This window comes from Arachis hypogaea, chromosome 19 (genome assembly GCF_003086295.3).
Source record: "Arachis hypogaea cultivar Tifrunner chromosome 19, arahy.Tifrunner.gnm2.J5K5, whole genome shotgun sequence".
Lineage (NCBI taxonomy): Eukaryota > Viridiplantae > Streptophyta > Magnoliopsida > Fabales > Fabaceae > Arachis > Arachis hypogaea.
In genome coordinates this window covers 145,713,051-145,720,720 of record NC_092054.1, presented here as the reverse complement: position 1 = coordinate 145,720,720, position 7,670 = coordinate 145,713,051, and the positions used below count along the sequence as shown (strand labels likewise).

Below are 7,670 nucleotides of genomic sequence, written 5' to 3'. Positions count from 1 at the left end.
TATGCTTTGCATGGGTTTGAATTTGTTTTTGTTTGCCTAATTGTTAAACTGTTATTACCTGCGACCTGAACTATTTGCTGTAACTGCTACCTAAACCTGTGCTTTCCTTGTTTGTTTTGCTTGTGTTTGTCCTGGTGTGCTACTTTTGAGAATGAGCTTTGGTGCTGAATTGATGATTGTATTGATTGATTGCGTGGTTGGTTTATGATTAAGATTTCCTTATAAGAAAAGAAAGGTTTTAGATTTCTAGATATTTAAATATTGATTTTCGAGAAAGGTTTTTAGATGACTAGTTGTTAGTTTTTAAAATATTCAAAGGGCGAACAATAATCACTGAGCTTAAAAATAGATTTCTCTTTAAATATCTTATTATGACAATTCTGAAACTCTGTGGTGAGACCGTGTGGTTAGATTCTCACCCCTTACAGCTTTATCTTTTTTAGGAGACGGATGAAAAAGCTCACGAAGGGTTGTATTGCGTTTCGCTTAGTCGATAATGATATTTAGTTTTTATTTATTTACCCCTTGCCATCAATATTATATTATGTAAGAGGGATAGGAGTTGTATGATTTGTATGTATATAATATGTATAAGTTATTTGAGTAAGAAGTTTTGTACATGTATATATTTGTTTTGTTTTATTTAAAAAGTATTCTTTTTCCGCTTTTCAAAAAAGAACAGTGATACGATTTCGAGTCAAAGGCTCCTATTTTGTTATTAACTATATGAAGTCGTCGTAATACTTCTTGCCATCAGAGAAGCGCAGCCAGAAGCGTGACATTCTGATAGTGAGGGTGTTACATGATGGTATCAGAGCGGTCATTCCTGTAGAGCCTGAGGAATGGACCGACTATGCTTTAATTGCATGTTCTGAGCATTTGTCATGTAATAGGTCTCGTTCAGATAACGAGAATTCGAGATTTATGCACATGACGGTCTATTGATTAATGCCATTAATCTTGCCTTACATAATTCCTAGTATTAAGTTTGGCTGGCTTAACACTAGTGAATTATGTATATGGAAGTACCAATGGGTTATCATAGATGATATGCGAGTCACAGATAATGCGAATCGTGGGTTTTGAGAACGTTAGAAACTATTTCTCAAAGTTACTCGGTTAAGTGTCTTATTTCTACTGATGCCATGTGACTTGTTCTCTTATAAGTTTACTTTAGAGTCCTCAATTGCTATTTCTTTTGGGAAGTAAGTTGATGTTTCTTCAATCTTATTCTTCTGTTCATATGCTCCCTCGTTTGATCCTAGACGCATATGTCTGCTTAACGTCCTTGGTGTGTTTATCTTTCTTTGTTTGAACTCTTTTCTTGATCCATGTATTATTTGGTACAATTTTGAATTTGTTTTGATGCAGTGTATTCCTTTAAGCCCCTATTCCGAGTTCTTTTTAAAAGAGTTGTGATTTAACTTTTCTCTTACTTGACTATATTTACAACCATTATTCTTAAAGCCTTTATAAAATCATTTTTGATTTGATATAACATTCTCTGAATAAAACTTTGAAAATTCTTTATGCAGTTAAAAATTATTTACTCCCAATACCTCGCCAGTTCTTTTATTAGTTTGTGAAAATATACTTATTTTAAAAATACAACTTGATTTTCCAACAACTATATTATAGCTTTTACAAATATATTTATTTGATTATGTATTTAGATATTCTTTAAAGAAAGATTTTTGTCTCTTTCCAGTTGATTCTCGTTTAATAAACTTCACCTAATTTATTTTTAATTTGAATTTAGTATAGTATAACACATTGTCTATACAATTGTTGTTCTTTTGAAAATGTTGGACTCGTGTCTTTTTTCTTATGAACGGACCAATTCCCTTCTTAAGCTTTTCATTTTTGTGAATGTCATATTTGATTCTGTTTTTAATTACTCTCTAACTTTTGTGAACGTCACCATTAGTCTTAGTTTTCCTTTTCTTGTGAATCTCATACTCATCCAAGTCAACTTAAATTCGTTTCCATTAAGTGCACCGTTTATCCTCTTATTTGTCTTTGTTTAGTCAGTGGTTCTTTCTCAAAAGTTCACTATTGATTGAGTTGTCTTTCCTTACGAGTTTTGTATTCTTTTAGATCGATTGAAAGCTTGTTTGATGTTTCATGCCTTGTGGATCTTGTTTGAACTCCCTTGATTTAAGATTCTTTCTCATATAACTTGATTTCTTTTTCGGTACACCTTAATATGCTTGAATGTCCCTAGGTGATGGCAATTTCAAGTGTATTCTTGAAGTTTTGATGTGAATTTTTTTTAAAAACAAATTTTGGAGTCCCTTCTTAAGAAATTTTAAATCAATTTTTCTCGCTTAATTCCATCCATAGCTATTCTTTAAATTGGACAAAGTTGTTTTAAAGTTGGCATGCGCTATTTTAAATGAAGTTTTAAAAAGCTTCCTTATTTAGCAGAAACCTGTTTGTTTACAACGCATCACTTATTTCCTTTACTAACCTATAAGAAAACTTTACCTCGAAATTTCTTTTCTAAATGGAGTTTGAATATGAACTTTGAAAGTTTGTGTAGTTTAAAATTTTACCCCAGACTTTCCTTTCCAACAAAATTTGACTCTTTCCAACCTTGCCGCGATTCCATTGCACAACTTTATTTGATTTAGTACCTACATGTCTTTCGAGAATGGTGAGACATTATTTTGGCCTTAACACAATTGAATTTCATTTTTTCAAGCCTCACCTATTCTGCCTTTTACTTGGAAACTATTCGGAGAAATACAATTTAATTTTTCTTTTAGCCATATTGCAGTTTTGATATATGTTTCTGTCATCCTTTTGCAAAATGTGGGTTGTATACCTTTTCTTCTAGAGCATGAGGTGATCTTCCTTAATTTTTTCATTCTTTATATTCAAATGTATTAGAAGGTATTCTTAATCATAAATTTTTAAACCTTGTGAGCGTCATCACTGACTCTAGTTAATCTTCTTCTATGATTTTATACTTCTTTAACTCAGCTTGACTTTGTTTCAAACTACCACACTGATTTTTCTTTTGTTGTTCCTATCGGTCTTCTCTGATTCGAGGGTCGTTCCTGAGGTTGTCAAACTGATTTTTCTTTCCGACCCTCTTCATTCCTTGTACATCCTCGATTACTTGTGACCCCAACAATTCTTTCAAATTCTTGTGGATATTGTCCTGGTCGCTTGTCCTTTTACTAAGATTTAGTACCCTTCTGATTAAACTCGGGGATTGATTTAATGTCACGTGCAACCTTTAGATAGTAATGCGATGCGTTGGTTCTTTAAGAAGTGGTTTAAGAATATGGAAGGTGAAGTGGTAAGTGTGCAACATTATGAGAAGTTGTGAGAGTTTTGTTCCTTGAAAAAAGTTACGGATGATTAGGCTTGTGACGGGTTAGGAGGTTGTGAAGTGACTGATGGAGTTGGGAGGTTGAAGTTTTGAAGTTGGTACGAGGTCTGTATGCAGACGTTATCCTGTTTGTTTATGTCAACCTGTTTTCAAACTTTTGCTATCTAGATACCGCTTTGTTTTTGCAAAAACCTAACTGGAACACTTGTACCTTCTTGTGCTTCAAGTTTTGGTTAGTAACCCGTGTGACATTCTTGTTTTGAACCATCTTGGCACTTTTACTTTAAACCACGCTTTTTCCTTACACCTAAGTTTTACAAATTATTTGATATTTGGGAAAATTATATACATATATCTGCCAAGACCTCTGCTTTTCTAAAGTATTCAAAACTATTTTAGTAATTTGTATATTAAGTCAATTTTCGAGGACAAAAATTTTTATAAGTGGGGTAGGATGTAAGACCCCTAAATTTTTAAAAGTTATTAATTAATTATTTATGATGCATTATATTTATTAAGACTATATTTTAGAGATTTTTATATAAAAGTTGAGTAAACTCTTATTTTTTATTTAGAGTTCTTATAATTGAAAAATAGTGAATATTTTATATGCTTTAATTTTAAATATTTATATTTTTAACTTTATTTTATAAATAAAGGAGAATTAATTTATCTATCTCCAGTTTTTATTTAATTAGCATTTAATTGAAACTAATTTACAAATTTGTAATTGAAAGGTATTTTAAAGATGAATATTTTATATTTAATTTTATTTTTAATTATTATCCTATCTTTTATTTATTTTATAAAATTACACTACTACACCTAAAGTTTTAATAAAATATCTAACATAACCCTAATTTTATCTAAACCTAATTTTCTACCCTTACCCACACTAACACACACACACACACACGCCGCACCCTCTCTCACTCACGGTCACACACACACAACACACACTCAACACATAACACAGCAACTGAAGAAAGAAAGAAAGAAAAGAAAGGAAGAAAAAGAAAGAAAAGGGGAAGAGGGAAGGGGACCGCGGAGAGCAAGGAGAGGGGGAAGAAGGGAAGGTGGCGCGGTGGGCGTCACTACCACCGTTGCCGCTGCTACTGACACAGAAGAGAGGAGATTTGGGAATAAGAGAAAGAACGCGGAGTTGAGGGAGCAGAGAAGTCGTGCCACCGCTGCACCACGCCTCAACGCCATCTTCGCGTCGTCCTCGGACCTTGGAGGGAGACCACACCACCGAGCCGTCACCGCCGAACCGCCCACGAGCCGCTGTCGAGCAATAGAACCACGAAGAGAGAGAGGGAGCCGGTTCTGCCACCATCACCGCGTCCAGCCACCGTCGCTTGCTCCGTCGCCACTCCTGGAGGTGGGTGGCCGAGCTTCTACGGCCGTCGAGATCCACTGCCATTTCAGTTACCGTCGCTGGGTCCAGCCGCCACTGCTGGAAGGATGGCCGCCGCTGCTGGAAGGATGGCCGCCCTCACCGATCTGCTCGCCGCCATTTATGCTTGCTGCTGCATCGCCAGAGCTCCACGCCGCCGCCGCTGCCACCAAAAACCGCCACTGAAGCCCAGGTCTGCTTGGTAAGCTCTAATCTTGCCTCAGATCTTCTTTTCTGTTAAGTTGGTTCTACCGTAAGTTGTTACTGAGGTTGTCTGCGTCAGGTTATACAGTCACTGCGAGTTTTCCTATTGTACGCCGCCGTCGGAGCCACCATCCCACTGCTACCGTCTTTGCTCTGAGCCATTGTTACAGGGAGTGTTGTTGTCGTTGCGGCTACTCGGTTTAGTCGTTCCTCTTTAGTACGGTAAGCTATTCCATGTTTCAGTTTTGAACTCTTTTAGTCGTTGTTCTATTGTATGTTGTTAAGATTCTTGCGATGTTAATGTTTTAGGATTTAGTCTTCGGGGCCACATGTTGCGATTAAGGTTGCTTATGTTGTAGCGGAAGCGAGTGGAGCTAAGGTCGCGGTTGTCTTTGTTTTAGGGCCGAGGAAAAAGGTTTGTGTTTCGACTTGTCGAGGTAGGAGTTTTCTTAAAACTTATTTTATATTACAGAATTGTTATAAATAGATAATGAAGTGAAAAATATATTTCTGTCATTTTATTTTCCTTATGGACGTGGTTGTTTGTTGGACTGAATTACTGATTATTTGAGTGGTGTGCAGTTATTGACGAGAAATTGGTTTGTAGAGTATTTAGTTGAATAGTATGAAAAAATGGTTTTTTTTCATGGTTTTGGAGTTAATTTAATAATGTGAATGAATCAGCTTTGGAAATAATTTGAGATATGAAAAATGAATTGATTTTGGAAGCGGTTTGATTTTGAAAAATAAATTAATTTTGTATATGTATATGTTTGTTTTGTTTTATTTAAAAAGTATTTTTTTCCGTTTTTCAAAAAAGAACAATGATACGATTTCGAGTCAAAGGCTCTTATTTTATTATTAAGTATATGAAGTCGTCGTAATACTTCTTGCCATCAGAGTAGAGCAGCCGGAAGCGTGACATTCTGATAGTGAAGGTGTTACAAGATGCATTCAAGCTGAGGGCCGCTTCTATATTTTCCTGGTTGATGGTCAACACACCGTACTAGGTGTCCAATGTGTTTCTTATCAAATCAAAAGAATATGCCAACTCTTTCAAGAGCTTATGCGGCACATTTATTGGAGGGATGTGCATCAAACCATCAAATCACAATTCCTGGATGATGGCCTTCTTTTCATTGCTCATGTTTTGTAACTTTTCATTCAGGAGTCTTGTCGAGCATCTCAAATCACGAGTTTTTTTTTGTAAACAAACGAAACAAGAATCATTTAAATAAACTATATTTATACAAAAAAACAATTGAGTTGGTATAAGATATATGTGCTTACATTATATTTTGGTGCAGCATGATTCTTATTTGTCACTTTTATTGTAAGGAATAAAAAAATAAGGTTAATAGATAACAACATCACCAGTTACAGTTGAATTCGCTTGATATACACCGAAATATATACCAGCCATATACACCTCTATTATTTTTTAGATTACATGACATAATATGAGTTCAAAATGATATTCAAGTCAACCAAACATGGATAAAATGACACCAGAAGCACTAGAACAATATTCTGTTTCTAGTTACACCAGGGATAGGACAACAGCAACAATTATAGTTGAATTTGTTTCATATAAACCGAAATATCGGCCATATACACCTCTAGTATCTTTTAGATTACATGACATAATATGAGTTAAAAATAATATTCAAATCAATCAAACACAAATAAAATTACACTAGAAGTACAAGGACAATATTCTGTTTCTAGTTACACTAGGGATAGGACAATAGCACCAGTTACAGTCGAATTCGCTTGATATATACCGAAATATCAGCCATATATACCTTTATTATTTTGTAGATTACATGACATAATATGAGTTCAAAATGATATTCAAGTCAACAAAACATGCATAAAATGACACCAGAAGCACAAGAACAATATTCAAGAACAACATCACCAGTTACATTCGAATTTACTTAAAATATAATGAAAGTTTCTATTTATAGAAACTCAGTTCCAAATATGCACAAAAAACATGAAAATATATGTTAAACTAGACACGAAACAGTATGTAAAACAGTTATCACTGATTGAATAGTATGACGAGAATAATAGTATGTATTTTAAATCAAGAATACATAATGAATCTACTTAATAAATAGAAATACAACTATCTAGTATTTTGCGTTCGAAATGAGAAAGAGAAAAGTGAAAAAATTGGACGATTAGTAAAATAATACCTTGAATAATCTTTTTTCTTTTGTTTTTGTATTTTTATGGAGATTTTGAAGTTTTTTATAGGTTTCCTTGAGTTTCGCGACGATTTTGACAGTTTCTTGAGAGATTTCGAGCGTCGTTTGAATCTTTAGGATTGGAATTTTGATCGAAGAAGAAGAAGTGTCTTTTATAATTTAAGTGCGCTATTGAAACGATTGAGTAAGCGCGTGTTTACACGCAATTATTGTGAGGATTATTTTTGTTAAATTTAGCCTAATTTATATCAACTTGTAAGCTAAAATAATTCGTATATATAGGAAATCTGTACTTTAATTTAGGAGAAATTATTGTATTAACAAATGTGAATTTTTAAATAAAAAATAAATATAAAAATAATAATATATTAATTTTCGTTTATAACTGCATCCTAACTCCTAGCCTACGTATTTATATGTGTGTTAGACCATTAATTTTACCGTAAAAAACACCTATATATGTGATACAATGCAAATTTTCCTATATTTATTTTCAAATTACTTGTATGGTAGA

At 33.8% G+C, this 7,670-nt stretch overlaps 1 long non-coding RNA gene across 1 annotated transcript; it reads left to right on the top strand.

Annotated features, from left to right (window-relative positions):
• Positions 1-4,232: 4,232 nt before the first annotated feature.
• On the top strand, positions 4,233-6,198 carry LOC112776586 (uncharacterized). Its single transcript, XR_003190070.2, has 4 exons — positions 4,233-4,938; positions 5,020-5,162; positions 5,250-5,377; positions 5,841-6,198. It is a non-coding gene; the product is annotated as an uncharacterized lncRNA (long non-coding RNA).
• The last annotated feature ends 1,472 nt before the right edge of the window (positions 6,199-7,670 follow it).